Below are 21,757 nucleotides of genomic sequence, written 5' to 3'. Positions count from 1 at the left end.
ATTGAAAACCTATTAAACATGCTGCTTTACAAAGTTTGTACATAACGTTACTTTAATGAGGAAAACCTCCATTGTCTCTTGTTTTCATGCGCCTAAAGCTAATCAAAAGTTTACTCTTTTTATTTTTATTTTACTTAAGTACAATTTAAAAGTGTTTTTGTGAGATACTTTTAATTGAGTACAAGTTTGGCATACTTAAACTCTAATATTATGTCTCTGTATACAATTTCGCACCTTTTTCTAAAACAGACGGCAGACGTGTTACATCAAAGTCATGCTTATGATCTTGCGCGAACCGAATCGCATACGGTGCTGCGCTCTTCTGTGCCGAGAGCTCACAAACATAAATCAGCATGCATTTGCTGCAACGCATATGTTGCGCGTATCCCACTTGCACCTGTGCTATCAACACTCATGCGACCAATTTTTATGCATTCCGTGGAAATGAAAGCTGATAAGGGCATAAATATATAATGATGTTGCTGTAAAGCTTCAACCTGCTTTTGATCTCAGCTGGGTATCCAATACCTGGGAACTGGGAGCAGAACACATGGACTGGGGCAGGTAAGATTGCCTGCCTTCAAGCTCGGAGATACGGCCACCTGTCACTTGTCCAGTAACACAGCACGCAATCATCCAATTTCAGCCCCACTCACGAAGAAGGTCACCAGCAAAGTGCTCCATGGTTTGCTGAGGGACAGAATCACTCTTACTTATAAAAGCACCCACCTCCAAATCCTTTGACGCGTGCTGTTCCGTCACTGGCACTGCAAAACACTGCACAGCCGATGCACAGATGGCCCTGCAATGACAGGGTTCATTTCAAATTAAAATGACAAATTTGGTAGTTCATAATATGCGCTTACCTTAGCAAGTGTCAGAGACATGGAGAATATGCCAGTCATGCCTCTGAATACCATGTCTGGCCAGATGAGAAAGCGAAACAGAGAGAGAAAAGTCTCTCAAACTAATTCACTAAGTTACGTGCATGCACCATCACATTAAATAATAAAATAAACTCTGTTTCTCACAGTGTGAGGGGGATACAAGCCAAAAATGTGCTGAATTCAATCTGCATGCTGCAGTTCCATTAAAGTCTATCACAATATGGCATGAATTACAGAAACTGCAGAGCATCAGTCACTCCACCACTGCAATCCAAGCACCTGAATCAACTGTTTTAAATGCTGAAAGTGTGCTTGACTGCAGCCAATTTGGATATCTGCCTGGATATAACGCTCTTCTCAATCATTTGATCATTGTTTGATGAACTACTACTGTAGTTCATGGTCAATAGTATATGTTGTCTCGAACATAGTATAATGTTATAAAATGGCAGTATATTTATATATAATAGCCACATTTAAAAAAAAAAATCATTTAAACAAATGTTTAATTTATTATTATTCAATATTTAAACTTATTATTATTATTTTAAACATTTTTTATTTGTTGGTGAGTATTATTATTATCACAATTAAAGCTGCAGTCCGCAGTTTTCCTCTTTGTCGCCATCTCTGTTCGAAATCTGCAATTGCAGTTATTTGCAGAATTATTAACTCTACATGAGTTGTAGTTCGACACCGCACAGCGCGGATGAACACAATGTTTGAGGAGAGTGTATGGCTGTGAGTCACCGCGCCGGTGTGGATCCTGGCATTCGCAACATAATATTTTTCACCGGAAAAAGTCATCTGAACAAGTAAGTAACATCCACTTTTGTTCTGGACAGGGCCGGCGATTGCTATTCTTTCGGTTCACATGACGTCACTGTAGCTTTACGCCGCCATCTTGACGACCGACGGTCTCAGTAATGCCTGCAACATGTTGTGCAGTTGGCTGCAACAGCCGAAAGAGGAACGCCGAACTGGTATTTTATTCTATACCAAAAGAAAAGGATAGAAGAAATGTCTCTCATTGTATTTCTCATATTGTATCATGTCTCATCTTTCTGTGCGCACACACCCGACCCGAAGCGTCCAGCCATAGAGCCCTATATACAGCGCGCGAGTAATGAATTGAGCTGTTTCATGTCTGAATGGACAAATACACACAACATCATGTTTAAATGTCCGTTTTGGAGAGTATTCACGTAAAATATGTCAGTCTCAGTCATGTCTTAAACAGAGTTGTCATCCAGTCTCTTTGGTAGAGAGAGAGACGAGGAGAACAAAGCATGCAAATGGAAATTATCGCGGCCGGAAAAATTATCGAGCATATTTTTTTATCGTGCGATTAATTGATTTATTGACTATCGCGACAGGCCTAATCCAGATTAATGACAGCTAGCCGCGAGCCGTGGCTAACAACTGGCAAGCTACCAGCTGAGACTTAACTACCTAACAACTAGCTACCTAGTCAGAGCAAACTACCACCAAAATCATACATTTTAATTTTTTTTTATAATACCAACATTTCCCATAATTAAATATAAATCCTTGGTGGCCTCTTACCCATCCAGCAACACCTGATACGCGTCTGTAAGTTACTCTGAAAGCCTTCGCGATCCATGGGGAGGGGTTATGCACAAGATAAATATATATATATCATGGAAGGGAAATTGGGGCAAGTCTGGGGCAGATAATAAAGGACAAAAGAAAACTGGGGGTAACAAATAAGGATCGGATCCTAAAATTAAAATTGTATCCATGTATCTCTCTTTCTCTCTCATTCAAATGGGCAGTTTGGGCGGCCACCGGGCGAGATCGGTCGTCAATATGGCGGCGTTCTATTTCTAGTGACGTAGGTGGCATCTATGAATAGGCGAACTAGGCAGTTGCCTAGAGCGACAAATGTGTTGGGGGCGCGGGCGCCCTCTAGTGTCGCCCTTGGCCTACTTCCCATTAATCATAGAATTAGAATGACAAGCGAAACAAAAACATGTTTATTAAACATGATCATTCTAAGGCGCCCCTCAGCCATACGTTTAATTACTTGTCAACCTGATTATTAGATTGAATGGATGATTATTGTCGATCATTTCCTAAAGGGGCGGCGGGGGTTAGTTGCGTTACGTTACGTTCTATGGTTACGTTAGGCGAGTGCTCGGCTGCTGCGCGCGCTGATCGAAAATGAAGCGGTCTAAACCCTCTGGTGCACAGGGACGCAAACGGAGAAAGCAACAAGATAAAAATAAAGCCCAGTATAGAGGTAAGTCTTCTCATCTCATCCATTAAGGTGTCAAATGTTCTGGCCATCGGGACAACCGGGAGATTCCCGCGGGCCCGACGTGCTTTTTGGGCCGATACATAGGGGCTGTTTACACCTGGCCACTTCATGCGTTTTCTCAGATCGGATAGCTATCTGATTTATCAAAACGATTCCATTTACACCTGGTCACATAAATGTGTTTTTGCAAAACGGATATAAATCCGATCTTCAATTCCCGCGCTATAAGCAGATTTAATGGAGTGCACGTCACCGAAAGCAACAGATAAGCGCTGCATTTTATTGATCATCAGCTAATTTCAAAATCAAAGACCGCAATAAGAGAGAGCGGCAACAGCCCTGGTAAGATCATTTCGTTTCTTTACTTTTAATGAAGGTGATTAGTGTGTTAAGCGTCTGCGACTTACTTTCACTTTGATTTGCGATAGTTTGCACGTTGGCTTGATGAAGAGATCGATGCTCAGCTGCTCCTCTGCGGTAATGCGTGTTGCAGTAGCGACGTCATATCTGACTATAACATGACATATAGCCTATAACACGCTCTCACACGTTTATTTTTTAGGATTTTTGGGAGGAGTAAAATTTACATATGTGGTTTCAACAACCAGATGCATTTACACTTGTCCAGTTTCATCTGGAATGCGGCCCAGACCACCTCCTGAAGTGGTTTGAGCGATCGGATTTAAATCCGTCTCGAATGCGTTTCAGAGGGCATTTACACCTGGTCTTTTCACGATCCGATCACAGAAAACGCATGAAGTGGCCAGGTGTAAACAGCCCCAAAGGCTACATCTCATACTTTTATTTTTCTATTTTTGTCTTAACAAGCCCATAAAACTCGTACATCGGTGGCCCATTCGTTTGGTTTTGTTTTGCTTAATTGGCGGCGCTGGGTTACTTTTCCAAACATATAACTTACTTTCAAGTATAGAAATTTGTACAATACTAATGAAAGTTTCCTTTATTTTTCAGTGCATTTGTTTTACAATATAGCCTATGGCAATTACTGTCATGGGATTAATATTATATCTATTATTATGTAGTAGTGTAATGTAGACAGACACTGTAATTAAAAGAGGTTTGAATTTTTCTTTGTTCAATTTGCACACTGAATATGGGTTGGAGCTTTTAATTTTGAACTCTCAAAGTGCACCAGATTGATGAATTTAACATTAAAATGCACAAAATTTTCTTACGGGGAAATACCCCAGAAACCCCCTTAACCTTAACCTTGGAGCAGAGCAGCCCAATAGATTGTAATAATAGTAGGCCTAGTGGTAGTAGTTGTAATTTATCTACTAAAAGTTATTTATGGTCAGATAAAATATAGTTGTTCAATGCAACTATTGGCGCTTTTCCACTACACAGTACCAGCTCGCCTCGGCTCGGCTCGGCTCGACTCGACTCGCCTTTGTTTGGTTTTCCACTGTGTAAAAGTTGTACCTGTACCTGCTTTCGGGTACTTTTTTTCGTACCACCTCCGGCGAGGTTCCAAGCGAGCTGAGGCGAGCTAACCCGATACTAAAATGTGACGTGAAAACAATGCCGACTGCTGATTGGTCACAGAGAATCTGCGTCATCATTGCACGCGCCAGATGGAGTATTTTAAATAGTTTGGCCAGAGATAGTTACTAAACTTACTACTATTGTTATGGCAACTCGGAAGAATACGCCGTGGTCAAACGAGGAGGTGCAGACATTCCTTTGTTTGGTTGCCGAAGAGAGGATCCAGCGAGAGCTTGATGGGGCAACGAGGAACGAAATGCGTCGCTATGACGACCGGGTACTATTTGTGGCGGTACTTTCTGCAATGGAAAACGGAGCGAAAAGCGAGCCGAGTCGAGGCGAGCCAAGGCGAGTCGAGTCGAGTCGAGCTGGTACTGGTAATGGAAAAGCGCCATATGATAATATCCTTGAACGTTCTTTGTAGCATTTGTATGAACAATTTATTGTTTAAGTTTTTGAGTAACTATAAGAGCATGTTTAGTTTAATAAATACTTATAATTTTTTAAAGGGGGGGGGGGGGGGCGATATTAAAACTCAATATCGCCTAGGGCAACCAAAGGGTTAGAGCCGGCCCTGGTTCTGGATCTGACATTGCAGTAAATCTTGCTGATTAAATAAAAAAATCGCTTATCATACGGAAAATTATACTTTGTTCTCAAATTGTTAATGTTAACAACGTCAGCATTGCGTGACTACATGTAATGTCCTTCCGATATGTATCCTTGTTTTCGCATGGGGCCGGTTGCAGTCTCTTTTTTTCTGTAAGTTTTCCACTCTGAAGTCCGAACAAAGTCTTTTGCATTTTACAACGGGTGATTCTCCAGTTGTCACTGGTGATTGTCGTTTGAACCTTTCTGGATCCGCCATCAAATTGATAAGTTTAATTATGTCAAGTGCTGTGAGAAAAGGCTATAAATCTCCACCTCCAGCATCCTCACACGCAATATAGCCTACTAGCCGAGACTCCTTCTTTATGTGTACAGATGTGACGTAATGACGCAAAGACATGCTCGAATTTCCCACGGAAATCCACCAGTACCACTGGAATTAAAAACATTATTAAAAGCTTACCGCTTTGAATCGAGCTAAGGCAAGCAGAATTTTGAACACTGACTGGTTATGTATTTTCTCAAATATGTATTTTGGATAATTTTTAACCCCAAAAAAGCTACGGACTGCAGCTTTAAATAAGTTACATATAGTTTAAATAAAGTTTAAATATTGAATAAATTAAATAAATAAACATTCGATTATTATTATTATCATCAGCAGCAGAATTATTGCCGTTAACTTATTATTATTATTACAGTTGTAATTATTACAATAATTATTATTTGAATTCCACTCAAGAATGTTTCACAGTCTATTAGATGATGTACTGTAGAAGCTACGAAGGAAGCATGAGATACACCGTTGCCCTCTATCAAGAGAAGATCAAATTTATTGGATCAGTTTAGATCCTCAACAAAAAAAGAGAGACAGAGAAAGACATAAAACCTGGAGACTTTGAGGTGAGAAAAGACAAGAGAGATATCTGAAAGATAAGAGGCACTTCTAACGCTCAGGGCACACAATACAATCTGACTGTGAAGTAATCAACAACACACAGCGATCATGGAAAGTGCCAAAAAAGAGACTCAGCCATTGCGTGGCCTTGGGTATTCAGTGGTGGTCAGGAGGCAGGAGCCCCATGAAATATTGAAGGCTGAGGTGTGTTTGTGTTGTCTTTGATCCCCCTTCCCCCCCACACACACCAAACACACCACCCCCCCACCCCCCACCCCCCACATGCCCACCTGCACCCACAGCCAACTCACATCAAAGCCGAGACTTCACTTTAAGAGTGAGAGATTTACCCTCTTTCAGATTAAACACACTGCGTCTTATTATCACAGAGGACTGTTCACCCTGTCTTGTTCTCTTTATTAATTTAGTCTCAAGAAGACAACGAGTACGACAAAACCACTCTGGCTTACGCAGCTTCCTGACAAGTCATCAGTGAAAACGGATGCAGGTGATTTTTGGTGAACCGCGGAGGGTTTGACTGACAGGAAGCGCTTCTGCTGCTGTGCTCAGATGTTACCTAAAAAACACACACATTCCCCTCGAGTATAAATGAGCGAAATGTCAATTTCTCCTCAATCAGGGCAGAAGTTCAGTGAAAGATGACATGAGTGCAATTTAAACTCTGATTGAAGAAACAGCTCAGGTGTAAATAACATGACGGAAGGATGCAGCACCTTTTTTTTCCCACCTAATAAAAGAATGCAAAACGATCTAATTGCAAGTAAAGGATCCATGTGTTCTTTACATCAGTTGCTCCGTGCAAGTACATGTTATCTTACAATAACTTTTTTTTCTTTTACGTTCAGTGGGGTGCAAAGATTTAGGTAAAACGCACATTCCAAGATAGACGCTCATTATCCTGCACACATGCAAAAACTCACGGTTTTCCGTCGTGCTGTTGATATAATCGCAGACTAGTTGTGCCAATTAAAAGGTCGTTCTCCTCCTCGACTGAAACGATGAACCTGGAATGCATTCTCACACAAATGCATACACATAACATAGCTACAGATGATTTTTGACAACATTTCAACAAATAACATAACACGAGAATGAGCTTGCACTCAATTTTGCACTGACTTGAAGGAACAGGAAAAAGAAAAACATGTCATAACCGGAGTCAGCAGCAAGCAGCCACTTCAAACTAGTTTGAAATTTGCTGTATTTATATGTTGTCAATAACTCTACAGAGCATGTGTCACAGTTGTACAGTAACATTAAAAACATGTTTTAATATTAATATAACATGGATAAGGGATGTATATATTATATTAGCCTATTAGTATTAGGCATTGTCAAAAACAAATCCTAAGAGGAAAGCTTCCATGTGTATTTTTATATTTCAACTCAGTAGAAAAGCATCTCAATGGACCCAATTTCAACCACTGGCCAATTTCATTTGGGAATATCCGGCCTGAATGTCTTCCCAAATATCGACAGAGTTCTAAAGCAAATAAACCAGTGAGCAAGCAATTGAGCCAAATGCATGAAAAACAGTTGGGTATCTAAGAAACAGATGTCAGACATGGATTCCGTAATGAGCTCAGCGCAGATCCATTTATTCCAGAGGCCTTCTAGATCCCCTCACACTGTGAGAAACACAGAGGTCAGAGTTCATCTCCCATCGCCTCCTCCGACAGGAAGAGATGGAGAAGATCCGCCGTGCCCAAAACACAAAGAACCCTCTGTAACACGGCAGTGACAAATGGCGGAATAACGAGTCTAGGGGAGCGCCTGACTTCCGAGAGGAATTAATCAGTGGGGATCCTGAGAACGGGACGCAGGGAGGAGGACGTCGGCTCGGGGCCCGTTTGCCTGAGCAGCCCGAGTGTTCTCTAGAGGTCAAGTGACTAACATGTTGCCGGTCCTGTCGCTGATGTGTCATCAGTAACCTCTATAATCTGCCCATTGTCTTAATGATGCTGTCAATGGGCACCTAATGGCGGTCCACCGGCTTCGCCTGGCTGCTCCATATTAATTTGAGCAGGGCCCTTACAGCGAAGGTTATTTTTTATTGTGTCTGTCAGGGGCTGATAAACCTGCTCGCTGCCATCCATCTATCAGCGCCGTAGCTCTCACTTTCTATTTCCCACCACCCTCTCACGCACGCTCGCCTCCCCTCCGTCACTCCCCGCTTGCTATTTCTAACCCTTTCGCATTGCCTCGCTCCCACTCCCTCTCGCCCCTTACCTCCATGGGGCTTTTTTTTAAAAACACATTGCAGCTTTATGTTATCTCGTGTGGCCCGCCCACTTCTCTCACGCCGTGATGAATGGCCATGGCACAGGTATCGATTTCCAAACCGAAACAATTTGGACACAAAACAAGTAGCAGTTTATCATATTGATTTTCCTCCCAATTTAGTTTCTCCCTATAAGGTGACACACCGACGGGAATGAATAAATAAATAAATGAACGAATGAATAAATAAATAAAGACAGGTGCTGAGTTGTATCGATGATACTGTCCGACCCAGCCTGTCATTGGTGCGTTTCGTGGTTTTAAACTCACTCATGTTTTTATTTATGCATCTTATTATTTTGAAAAGAAATCGTGAAACTTTTTGGTTCACTCTTGATTTATACGTACATCCATGCATGCATGTATACCACTCTCGGGTTAATATGATGAATCGAGTATTGGGATACTGTGACAGCGATTTAAAAATACAGATAAAAATTACCACCCTGTCACATATTGCTGTGGAAGTGCTTTCAGGCTTGCAAAGCAAGCTGGTTAAGAAATGGAAGATTAATGTAAAAGTCACTGGAATAAGAAACCCAGGGTTTCGCAAGCTGTGACACGCTATACTCCATCTGAAGCATTTTTATCATTCTTTTATAATTATTATGCATGCATATTTAATGATGTCTCATTACCTGAGAGACTACACACAGCACTTTCACATGTAAGAGGTGTTCTTAGGCAAACAAGAAGTGTTTTAACATGAACAAAGGTGAAAGTAACATGATGGAGAAAAAAACACATAATTACAATTCTCAATACAAATAATCAAAACAAACAATCATTAACAGCACAAGAGAGAAACACTTGTTCTACTCTGAGCTGTTCATGTGCTCAAACTAAAAAATTACTTGTTTCTATGGCAACAGTCATAATGCCAAAATGGATGCATGTGAAATATTGCTTATGATGATGATGATGATTTATCACTTCATTAACTCACCTTAACCTTTTATACTTTATCTCACCTGGTGTGTTATCTTAGTTAATTAACAAATATATGTCACAGACTATATGCTCATCAAGTCTGCATTTATTTGATCAGAAATATAGCAGAAAAAAACAGCAATATTGTGAAATATTATTACAATTTAAAATAAATTGGCTTTCTATTTTTATATATTTTAAAATATAATTTATTTCTGTGATGCAAAGCTAAACTTTCATCAGCCATTACTCCAGTCTTCAGTGTCACATGATCCTTCAGAAATCATTCTAATATACTGATTTATTATAAATGTTGGAAATAATATATTTTTTATAACATGTGATACTTTTTTCAGGATTCTTTGATGAATAAAAAAAGAACAGCATTTATTTAAAATAAAAAATCGTTTGTAACAATATATACTGTAATGTTATTCTTTCTTTTTGTAAAGAAATTAATACTTTTATTCAGCAAGGATGTGTAAATTGATTTTAAAAAATGATAGTAAATATTTATATTGTTTGAAAAGATTTATATTTTGAATAAAGGCTGTTCTTTTTAACATTTTAACATCAATGAATCCTGAAAAAGGTATTACAGCCAGGTTCCAAAAACATTAAGCAGCAAAAAAAAATGTTTCCATCATTGATAATAAACAAGTATCAAATCAGCTTATTAGAATGATTACTGAAGGATCATGTGACACTGAAGACTGGAGTAATGATGCTGATGAAAATTCAGCTTTGCATCACAGAAATAATTTATATTTTAAAACATTATTTTAAAACCATTATTTTCACAATATTTATATTTATTTATTTATATATTTTTCTGTATTTCATATATATTACTGTAGTAATATGCTATGAAACATGCTATGAAATAAATAATTACATGTATATGTATATTACTATGTATAATAATATTGTATTATACTATATATTTAAAACATACAACAACTATAAAACACAATATATTATATTAAAAAAAATGTATATACATAAAAAATTAACTAGTCAACGCCAAACCTACAACGACACCACCTGAAACACTTTCATACATACAAATTAAAAAAAAAAAAATCCTCAGCAGCACATGAGCAGAAGAAGGCCGTTCCACGCTGTGAAAGTGTCTAAGTTCATAGTCTTATAGTTGACAAGACTTCACTTCAATACAACACTCCTTTGAGATCAGACTTCTCTGAGAACCAAGAGGGGGAAAAAAAGATTGCATCACAGGAAAAACTATTAACACTTTTCATCTAACATATAAACAATGCAGAGAGTGTTTCTATAGCTGAGAGAGCACAGCGGTACCTGAACACGAAACTCAAGAGGAGAAAATATGTTTTCGATCCTGGTCTCACAGTGCTACTCTCATTTTAATAGAAACCATTCAAATCGTATAGAAGAACGAACAAGCAATCCTCCGGCAGCACAAAAGAGGCCGGTCGCCGGGGCAAAACAGACTGTGCCGAGCGAACGCTGAAGATGCAATATTCACATCGCCTCGCCGCACACCGCGGTCATCGGGGACTTCGCTTCCTCTCCAATCGCATTACACAAAGTTTTTGTTTTTCTTTTGATGGAGCCAAATGTCAAGAGCATCTTTTAATAACAGATTGGATTTGATTATATTGTGCTGACAAGGCACGATGCTGGGCACCTGAAAGGCGTGAAGTTCTGCCCTGAATACATTAGCTCTGACGGGAGGGGGGCCGCTGCGACCGCCGCTGCCCTTGGCTCCTGATCTCACGGCCGCTGCGGCAGACAGCCAGAACATTGCGAGGGGCCTCAAGACGAGGATGATGTCCCAAAATTGTGCAGGGAATAAAAAAAAAAAAAACGAGTGGCCCTTTCAAAAGTCAAAGACGAGGAACCATAAGCGAGGGAGGTGCGACTCACTTAATATCACCTGCATATTACAGAGTTAACCTCGTGTCCTTTCCCATCCCTGGCTTTAAACACCCCTACTGTTTAAATTAGCCCGACACCCCACCGTGTCCTCGATTGAAATTCTCTCTCCATGACAGTCTTCTTCAGTGTGCAGGAATAGCTGGGCGGTAACAGGTGAGCTCACTGCCGCTTTCGGGAATAATGGTGATGATGAAGCTGAAGAGAACATGCTTGGTAAGAATCTAAACTGGGTAATGATGGGAGGTACAGCAACACTCATTTCTTCCGTTCTTTATATAACAGCAGCACACGGAGTTGTGCTGATGATGTGCTAAAGGAGGCAGTTGAGAGAAAGAGAGAGAGAAGGTGAGCCTTTTCTGTAACCTCACCGTCACATATGAACACATCAACCGCTTCCCTGCCAGCTGGAGAGCGTTCCCCAGGGTCTACACACAGAAAAACTGTCTAAACCAGCACAATGTTCCCTAATTTTTCATCTACACAATGAACAGTTACAAAAAGTCAGAGGTCTTCGAGTTTCACTTCTCAACACAGCTGATAAATTATCAGATAATGAGTCTTTCTTCAACTACAGGTACATTTTTGTGCCATGGCTCGATTCAAATTCAAATCCAGACTTCCCCATTCTGAGAGAAAGAGCTTCTTGAACAAGAAAAAAAAAAAAAAAATTGTCCATTGGGAATTTTACACTGTAACACTGAAAATAAATTATAACAATATTACATTTTTAAAAATAGGAAACAAAGTGTTAAATAAACAAATCACTTCAATATTTATAGTGTGAATTTATATTGATTTTTGCACTAATTTCCCTTCTGGCTTCAGATCATCCATGACAAACACTTTTTTTTTCACTTTGTTTTTATTAAGGGGTCAAATAATACTTTCTGATTCCTTTTTGAGCACCGTAAGTAGGCAAATCAAATAAACTAGTGAGAATGTGAGGGTCACAACAAGGCCAAAAGTTGAAGAAACACCCTTAAACCGATTAAACCGATGAGAATGACGAAAAAAAAAAAAAAGGTAAAATAATTTCACATTTTTCAGGCAAAATGCTTGCATAATTCACACCCCCTAAAATCCAGCTCTCCCACACAGAGCTCAATAACTCTTGTGAGATAATTGTGTCTGTTTTCTTTCTCTCAGTGCAATTCGCTGCACTTGGAACACGATCTGCAAATGACCCGCTCCTGAGAGACGTTGACCTTTTGTTGACACGCTCTGTGATTCGGGGACAGAACATGCAGCTGTGCACGAGCGCAAATTTAATTCCTCTGGATCAGGAATTCAGGAAGGCAGTCGAGGGACTTGGAAGTAAGGGTTGGGTCATTCCTGCTATGCAGCACATTTTCATGTCCTCAGCAAATGTGTCTTAATATACTGGATAAAATATTAAACTCACAGTTTTTAAAGTCACCATGAAATCAAAATTGACAATTCTAAATTTTTTAATGGAATATTGCAGTATTTATTAATGATTTATGTTTGCACATTTTTTTTTTATTCACATGCCCTCGTAAACTTTAATCAAAACAACTTCCCCTCCCTCTTGTCTTCTCTGATGATGTGTTTACTGGTGCAAGGGGCGGGACAACCTGTCACTCACATGAGAACGACCAATAGCAAACCATCCAATCAATTCCCATTGGACAAAATCAAGTCCCACCCTAAATTTTTTCCTGTTCGAGAATCCGTTTTATTCGGATATCCATTACAATAGAGAATAAAAGACTCACAACTTGTTTCATACTAACGTTAAAGATGGAAATCATATTAGGTTTTTTTTTCATAACAATATCATAAGTTACAATTCGGGTGAATTTTAAATAATGTCACTACTTTGGTTTGAGCAAATGTAACCATTTTCTTGTCATTGAGTAAATAATCAAGGTATAATGAAGTTTAAGTGCCTCAGCTTGACCAGAGTGTATTTCTGAAAGTCTGATTTACCCTTTTAGAGAAAAATGCCCTTAAATTTCCATATTCATTTAAAAAAAAAAAAAGAAGAAGCTATAGTTCAAAAGGCACTGCATAGCAGAAAATGTTCAACTAGAGAGTTTTGGTGACCTGGCCTTGACTGCTAAAAGACCATTACAGGCGAGTTAAATGTAGCCAGCAGAACAGCGGAAGTGAAAACACTTGATTAAGTCCTTTTCACAGTCAGCATGAGAGCAGAGGGATGTTCAAAGTCAAATATGTTGATTGTGCTGGTTATCAAATGATGATTGTGATGAACAGAGTGAAGAGAGAAAGGTGCAGTAAAGCAGTGGATGATTTCCTTCAACAGTGCCTCCTATTCCATCAGTGGCATGTTTAGTTAACTTAGGAATCACAAAAGAAATTTCCATAGAGGGGGAAATCCCTTCAGCTGCAAAGTAAGAGAATGCGAAGATGTGATTACAATGCAACAAGCTACATCTAAGCTACATCTGCCTAGACAGCTTTTCCGAAGAACGTCAGATACCTTGTTTAAGCCAATTTCAAAAGTAGCATAACATGTATCCTTCATGTAAAAAAAAAAACTATCTTAAAGTGCAGTACAGCCAGTGTTGTTATTGTTAACTAAAACAATTACAATTTCTTAATTGAGAAAAAGTTGAAATAAAAAAAAATTTCCTTGGCCACTAGGTTCAAGTTGAAGTGCTGAAATTACAACAACGACCAAATTTACAGTGTAGAAATATTTATATGTTTTTTTATAATATTATAAAAAACAGATAGACCTACTGAAATGACAAAGGCACTGGAAAATGGCTAAAACTTCAAACTAAAACAAGTATTTAATAAATATAAAAATAAAAGCTAATTCAAAAGATTAATATGATAATAATATATAAATAAATAATACTAAACTAATACCTAGCTCAGTGAACATATCGAAGTAATCTCCTAATGCTATCATACTGGAATCAATTGTGAGTCAAATGAGTCTCACACGCACTTTTGAATGTGCTGCCTATGTCGAGTGTTTCAAAACTGTCACTTTAAATATTAACATTTACTCATAACAGATGCTTTTATGCAAAGCAACTTAATGAGGAACATCACGAGCAATAGAGCTGACAATATCCGTAATATATGCCAAGTTAAAAGTATAAACTAAACTAGCACACAAGCTAGGGCAGATGTGAAATGCAGACATAAAGAGAAAGAAAATACTGTAAATATTTGAATAAAATCCAGTTTCATTTAAGTTTTGTAGGAACCAGACAACAAGCCTAACCACACTGCCTTGACACTGTCATCCCGGAATATGTCTGTAAGGCCGTCTAATTCGATCCAATGGCGGTACTCGATTAGAGGTCTCACGCGTGTTCCGTCTTTTCTCATGGCAAAGGGATTTTTAATTAAATGCAATACATTTTATCTTATGCATTAACTCGTTATTTCATCTGACTCCATAAATGAAAAGGTTTTTCAATGATATCTGTGCATCATTAAATATACGTGAATGTTTGACTATTCCTTTTAACTCTAATGAAGATAAAGTCAAAGTCTGTTAGAATAATCAAATATAACAATTTATTATGTCATGTAAATGTATTATTACAATTTCATCATCATCTCGGCGACTCAGCATTCACGGGCTGATCTGAGATACAGAAAAGGGGCCCTGATCCTTCCGCTGCATTTCATTATATAGCCAGACCTCATTTCATATGTAAACATGAGTTCACAGTGGACATGTCTGCCCCCCCCCAGTTGTTCAAATTAAAACCATATAGATTCTTACGTGAGTTTGGGTGATCTCTGCAAGAGTGGGGGATGCGGGGAAGAAGTGTGTGTGTGTGTGTGGGAGTTCAAATGTTAATTTGCCAAGGTCCTTCGTCTCATAGACCAGTGGCCAGGTCTATCTCTTCTACCAGTTTTTTCCAGTCTTCCATGTCCATGATGTGTCTTCCTATCCTACACGGTTGTTTAAGAAATGGAAAGCTACCAATCAATCAATAGCTTGTTTTCATATGACGTCACGCCACTGCGTTGCCATGGCGCGAAATGCAAATGGAGGGCAGGAAGTGATTTGCTGTATTTAGAAAGCACTATAACAAACTCAAAATGCCTATGTTTTGCGTCGTTTATGGTTACTTAAATCGATCAAACCACGAGGAGTTTTTATCGTGTACCAAAAGTTGTTGTCCATAAGGGGGGAAATCCAAGAAATTGACCGAAAAACTCCGGAAAAACGGCTTGCAAACCTACGTCTGCGGTCGGGAGGAGCCGAATGGGAAAATGCCCGTTTGTGCAGTGATCACTTCGTCAAGGGTGAGTTAATACAACTTAAGTGGCTATGTTTGTGTAACGTGTAACGTTTACGAACTTTGTAAAGTCAAAGTATGTCTGTAAGACGAGGTAGTTGCTGATATCTACCGCCTCGATGGCAGGAAAATCTTTCAATTCAGTTGAAAAATCGCTCCTCTTCATAACGTAAGGATCACGTCCAACATATGTTTGATTTTTTGTTTATATCTTTCTCTTGTAATAGCTTGTAAAGTACAGTACGGACTTTCCTCCATCTCGTCCATTGCGCTCTTCACTCCCTGCCCTCCATCTGAATTTCGCGCATCATCATAATCAGGTGACTGAAACCCAGCTATTAAAGTTAGAAGAAGAACTGTTGCCAAACATATAACATGCTACAAACATAATAATCACTGCAATAATGATCAAATCATAGACTCTTAAACATTTCCCTTTTTAAATCCAAACAGCAACTTTTTTTTGGCCGGGCAGTGCATGTTTGGGAACAGAGCTAAAGTTACTTTATTCCTTAGATCTCACTCATAATAGCACACATTTAGTTACCTAAATATTCACACTCACACTCTAATTTTGAATTATTTTCCCCAGTTACGCAGCGGGCACATCTGGCGCAGAACAAAGCATCCGATAAACAAACACGGACAATGCACTCGCTGAAATGTGGGTCAAGGTAGATAGAGCGGAATATACAGCTCACATATGTTTGGATTCCTGGAGATCCACTGTTGTCTTCCCACGTGTCAAAGCAAGCTGACCAAACGTAGAAAAATCTCCAGGCCCGGCGATTCATGTAGCCAGCCTCTGAAGTCTCGGGGGTCTTATGTCGGCTGAGAGTTCTTAAACTCAAACAATAGATTATGGTGGTCACCTCCGCAGTGCAGTGTGCTGTGTTAGGGAGAGCTCTCTCAAAAGGACAATGGTGTGCAAATTGATTTATGAGGATTCTGGGAGCCATAATGTGCAGTTGTAACAAGGAATCAATGGGCTAGAAAAATGCTAACAGCAGACCTTTATGTCCTGGGCCTTTGTCCCCGCACAATTTAATTAATTTTCCTCTCTCTCTCACTCTATTTTTTTATATACGGGCTGTGACGGGTGATGGAAAGCTACATCAGTGCTGCTCGCGGTTCAGCAGAGTTGAGCCACGGCGGTGTGAAGCTCATCTTACAAGAAAAAGAAGAGTAAATATGACAGACAGAATGAGGTTTCTCTCTCCGAGGGATTGTCTCCAGGTGAGAAAGTTAACTGGAAAAAATTAAAAGGTGAGAGGACTGTGATTTGGGGGCAATGCTCAATATTGAGCTGGCTGTATATATATATTTTTTTTTTTCATACGTCCTATAGAGAGGGAAAATTACACAGAGAAAATAAAAGATGACGACAAAATGTTTGCTTTAAAATCAGCTGTCAACTTAATGTAGGTTCTCTCTTCTCTCTCAGGTCTAAGTTATTAGTTCCTTGTATTTTAGCGGTTGACATATGAAAACACTGACAGTACAAACAAATTGTTGTGACATTATATAGTAATGAGTGTTTCTCCGTGCAATGCTACCAGCCATGCACATCATGCCAACGGCAAAAATGAAAGCATTATTTTCCTCTGATAGGGTGTTTATTACAGTAAACAACCAGACCTCATGCACTGGGATGTGTTATACTTGCTTTGTTTGTCCTAAAAATAGTGTAGTGTGTGTACACACATACACACCAGGACTAATAAAACAGGAAATTGGAAACAGGATAATTAGCTGTGGGTACTGCTATTGCCCTATTACCCAAGACCTCCTAATCCTCTAATTACACCATTTGTCTATCCATTCCTCCATTTTCCTCAAGCTGTAAGCAAGAGGATCACTGTAGTAATTACGCTTTGCATTAGAGAGACTCGGCTCGTTCCTCTGCTTTCGACTCTGAGGTGCACAAAGAAAGCTTAAGCGAACACAAACACACAGAGACTTTGGTAATCCTCTTAAAACATGTTGAATACAATAATCATAACTGAATTTACCATAATGTCAAAAGTTAGAATGTAGTGGCTCTACATTTTCACTTCACAAACAGAGCTCTGAAAAAGCAGTTCTTTGATAGCAAACTGTTTTCTGTTGTGCAATTATATGAAGAGGCGTTTCTGGTCTTTCATTAGTACAGCACAGGCTCCTCATCAAATTTATATACATTTTTGTTTTTGTAAAAACATGACAATGTAAAAAATTCTACCTGACAGGTAAGTCTGCCTCCATCATGCTCAGATTCAGAGAAAAGGTGTAGAAAGAAACCGATCAACCAAATCAATCAAAATACTTTAAATGCATGTTTCTCTTTCAGTGTTGGTGTAGTAACTGCATTTTGCTGCACAAATTAAATACATAATTTAACTTCTTCAATTCTACATTCGTAGTACGCAGTGTATTTGAAGGCATTTGATCTCCAAAACTTCAAGAAAATTATTTTGCAATATACAAATTGGCTACTTGAAAATATTTTGTAACAAATATTTGCAATTACTGTAGAAATATTAGAAAACAAAAATACCTCAGAAGAATGATTAGATATAGACCGACAGATAAACAACAAAACGATAGCACAATATAGGTCGTTGCATAGAATATAGATGAATAGATATAGATAGAAATGATATACAGACTGATAGACAGAGAGCAAAAGAACAATATATTGAACAACAGACAGAATGATGGATAGAACAATATATAGAACTGTAGAGAGATAGAATGATAAATTGATATAGAGAATGATAGATAAAACCATAGAGCAATATACACTAACCTAAAGGATTATTAGGAACACCATACTAATACTGTGTTTGACCCCCTTTCGCCTTCAGAACTGCCTTAATTCTACGTGGCATTGATTCAACAAGGTGCTGAAAGCATTCTTTAGAAATGTTGGCCCATATTGATGGAGATTTGTGGGATGCACATCCAGGGCACGAAGCTCCCGTTCCACCACATCCCAAAGATGCTCTATTGGGTTGAGATCTGGTGACTGTGGGGGCCATTTTAGTACAGTGAACTCATTGTTATGTTCAAGAAACCAATTTGAAATGATTCGACCTTTGTGACATGATGCATTATCCTGCTGGAAGTAGCCATCAGAGGATGGGTACATGGTGGCCATAAAGGGATGGACATGGTCAGAAACAATGCTCAGGTAGGCCGTGGCATTTAAACGATGCCCAATTGGCACTAAGGGGCCTAAAGTGTGCCAAGAAAACATCCCCCACACCATTACACCACCACCACCAGCCTGCACAGTGGTAACAAGGCATGATGGATCCATGTTCTCATTCTGTTTACGCCAAATTCTGACTCTACCATCTGAATGTCTCAACAGAAATCGAGACTCATCAGACCAGGCAACATTTTTCCAGGCTTTAACTGTCCAATTTTGGTGAGCTCTTGCAAATTGTAGCCTCTTTTTTACTATTTGTAGTGGAGATGAGTGGTACCCGGTGGGGTCTTCTGCTGTTGTAGCCTATCCGCCTCAAGGTTGTGCGTGTTGTGGCTTCACAAATGCTTTGCTGCATACCTCGGTTGTAACGAGTGGTTATTTCAGTCAAAGTTGCTCTTCTATCAGCTTGAATCAGTCGGCCAATTCTCCTCTGACCTCTAGCATCAACAAGGCATTTTCGCCCACAGGACTGCCGCATACTAAATGTTTTTCCCTTTTCACACCATTCTTTGTAAACCCTAGAAATGGTTGTGTGTGAAAATCCCAGTAACTGAGCCGATTGTCAAATACTCAGACCGGCTCTGGCACCAACAACCATGCCACGCTCAAAATTGCTTAAATCACCTTTCTTTCCCCATTCTGACATTCAGTTTGGAGTTCAGGAGATTGTCTTGACCAGGACCACACCCCTAAATGCATTGAAGCAACTGCCATGTGATTGGTTGATTAGGTAATTGCATTAATGAGAAATTGAACAGGTGTTCCTAATAATCCTTTAGGTGAGTGTAGATTTAGAATGTTAGACAGACAGATAGACAGGACAATAGATCTAAGGCACTTGGTATTAAGATGCGTTTTGGTCAATCAGATCACAAGACGAGGGAAACATATACCCATTTACACCTGGTGCTTTAATGAGTCTCTTTTTTTTCCACTTTCGACCACTTCTGTCCTGATTTCTTTGAGGGAGGGTCTATGGGCGGGTAAATGTATGGGCTTTTTCAGATCTTTCGATCTAATGGACAAAATAAGCTTGTGGAATTTACATATGAACGCGTGACTGAAGACGAAGGATGACATAAAAACATACGAAGAGCAGCAGCTATATTTGTTTCTGCTGTGATTGACGGAAGACCACCTCGAACACAGTGAGAAATCAGGAATGATGAGAGAACATTGTGCTTGGTACGCATTTCATCTTCAAACCAAATTTGGGTCTTTAGCCGTCAAAGTTTAAATCCCGTCTGGCTAGATCGCTTCCAATAATATTTACACATTAAAGCCGGGTTTCCACCGCAATTACCAGGAACTATTTGTCCCAGGAACTTTTTTCATAGGAACTTTTTTTTTGCCCCAGAACGGTTGCTCACTGTGTTTACACCGTGGACTAAAGTACCGGGAAGATTAGTCTGTTGACGTTGAACTGCGTGCGACTGCTCCTCCCAGTCTGCGCGTACTTGTTTTGAGTTTTAAGTATTGAGGAGATTCAAGCTGTGCTGTTTTTGTGTGCGATCTATTGGTTTACTAACGAGGTAATTAACAAAACGGCAGAAAAGAGACGAACACTAATACCAAAGCGTATTCATTTCAGAAAGCTCGTAATGCTAGATAGACAACGTTTGTTATCAGCTATAGCGGACATGACCGTGAGATGGATGGGACGAACGCGCGCCATCCGGCAGAGAGAACAAGGTAAAAGAACCAATCAGCATGTTCAGCGCACAAGTCCCACCCCGAAAGTTCCTGAACTCTGAAAAAGTACTACCTCGCCAGCAGGGACTTTCTGGGGGGGGGGGGATTTTTACCCGGAACTTCATTTAGACCCTGGTTCCTGCGGTGTAAACACACGGAGTACCACCCCAAAGTTCCTAGTTCCTGGGGAAAGTTCCTGCGGTGGAAACGCGGCTTAAGTCAGTAGGCGGAGAGTAGGCGTCTGTTATGGCTGTTCGAACACATTTGACCACATGAGCGTCTACAAGCAATCCGGTCGGATGTTGTCAACTACTTCTGGAAGTGGTCAAAAGTGGACAAGCTCAAAATATTTTAGACCCCATTTACACCTGTATTTAGCGTCGCCCACTTGTGATCCGATCAACCACAACGCATCCAATATTAAGTGTAAACAGGAGCTAAATCTAAATACAATACAATACAATACAATAAATACAATCAGAACAATAGATAGAATGATCGAATGATAGATACAGTAGATGACAGATGTGTGTGTGGACGTAAGTCGTACAATCACAGCACCTTGAGCTATCATCTCTAATGCACTGTACACATCATCCAGTTTCTGTTACCATGGTTACTGCACCTGCTTGAACACATCACAAAAACATTGGTTGTATACTCATACTGTAGATCAGCTAAATGTAGCTTTTAGTCTACCCAGACTATTTCCACTGTGGTTTTTCATAAACACATCCTCCAGAGAAGAATCTTATTTTGACAAGACCAATTAATTGACACAAGTACATTCCTTGCACATTTCCATGAGGGAGCTGTTTTCATCACATCATAATTAATACATGTGTGCCAAGCAGAAATGTATCAGGGCCGTTATTAATCAGAAGCAATGATCAAATATTTGATGCTTGAGCCAAGACTCTCCCACTGTGCTAACGCTCTTTTACCTCCAAACTTATTAATTATGGATATGAGTTCTGGAGGAAACAGTTGTTGAAAGGACTCTTAACCCAATGCAAAAAAAACAACAATTCCCTCCAGCGCAGAAGTTGCCGTTAGACAGAAGCTTCTGTTACAGCCTTGTATTCACTTTATAGAGCAAATACACAGAAGTGCGCAAGTTAGAAAGCAAATCTATAAAATATTCATTTTCTCATATTTCAAACATCTGTGTCAGAGGTGAAGATATAAGATATAAGAACTCTCAGAATGGAGTAACTAACTAGCGCCTACAATCATGTTTCATTTGTATTGAACTGTTTTTAGTTACTGACTGTTTCATTTGTTTTA

General features: G+C 39.4%; 1 long non-coding RNA gene across 1 annotated transcript in view; it reads right to left on the bottom strand.

The window, feature by feature from the left end:
- Nucleotides 1–463: 463 nt before the first annotated feature.
- The window catches only part of LOC130095647 (uncharacterized), a 99,522-nt gene continuing 78,228 nt past the window's right edge, over nucleotides 464–21,757 (bottom strand). The window contains exon 3 of the long non-coding RNA XR_008808144.1: nucleotides 464–802. This is a non-coding gene — a long non-coding RNA (uncharacterized LOC130095647). The remainder of the gene's footprint in view (nucleotides 803–21,757) is intronic.

Source organism: Rhinichthys klamathensis, unplaced genomic scaffold (assembly GCF_029890125.1).
Source record: "Rhinichthys klamathensis goyatoka isolate OS25496 unplaced genomic scaffold, OSU_Roscu_1.1 h1tg000192l_1, whole genome shotgun sequence".
Lineage (NCBI taxonomy): Eukaryota > Metazoa > Chordata > Actinopteri > Cypriniformes > Leuciscidae > Rhinichthys > Rhinichthys klamathensis.
Note: the sequence above shows the minus strand (reverse complement) of the source record. Positions and strands in the feature narration are given on the sequence as shown.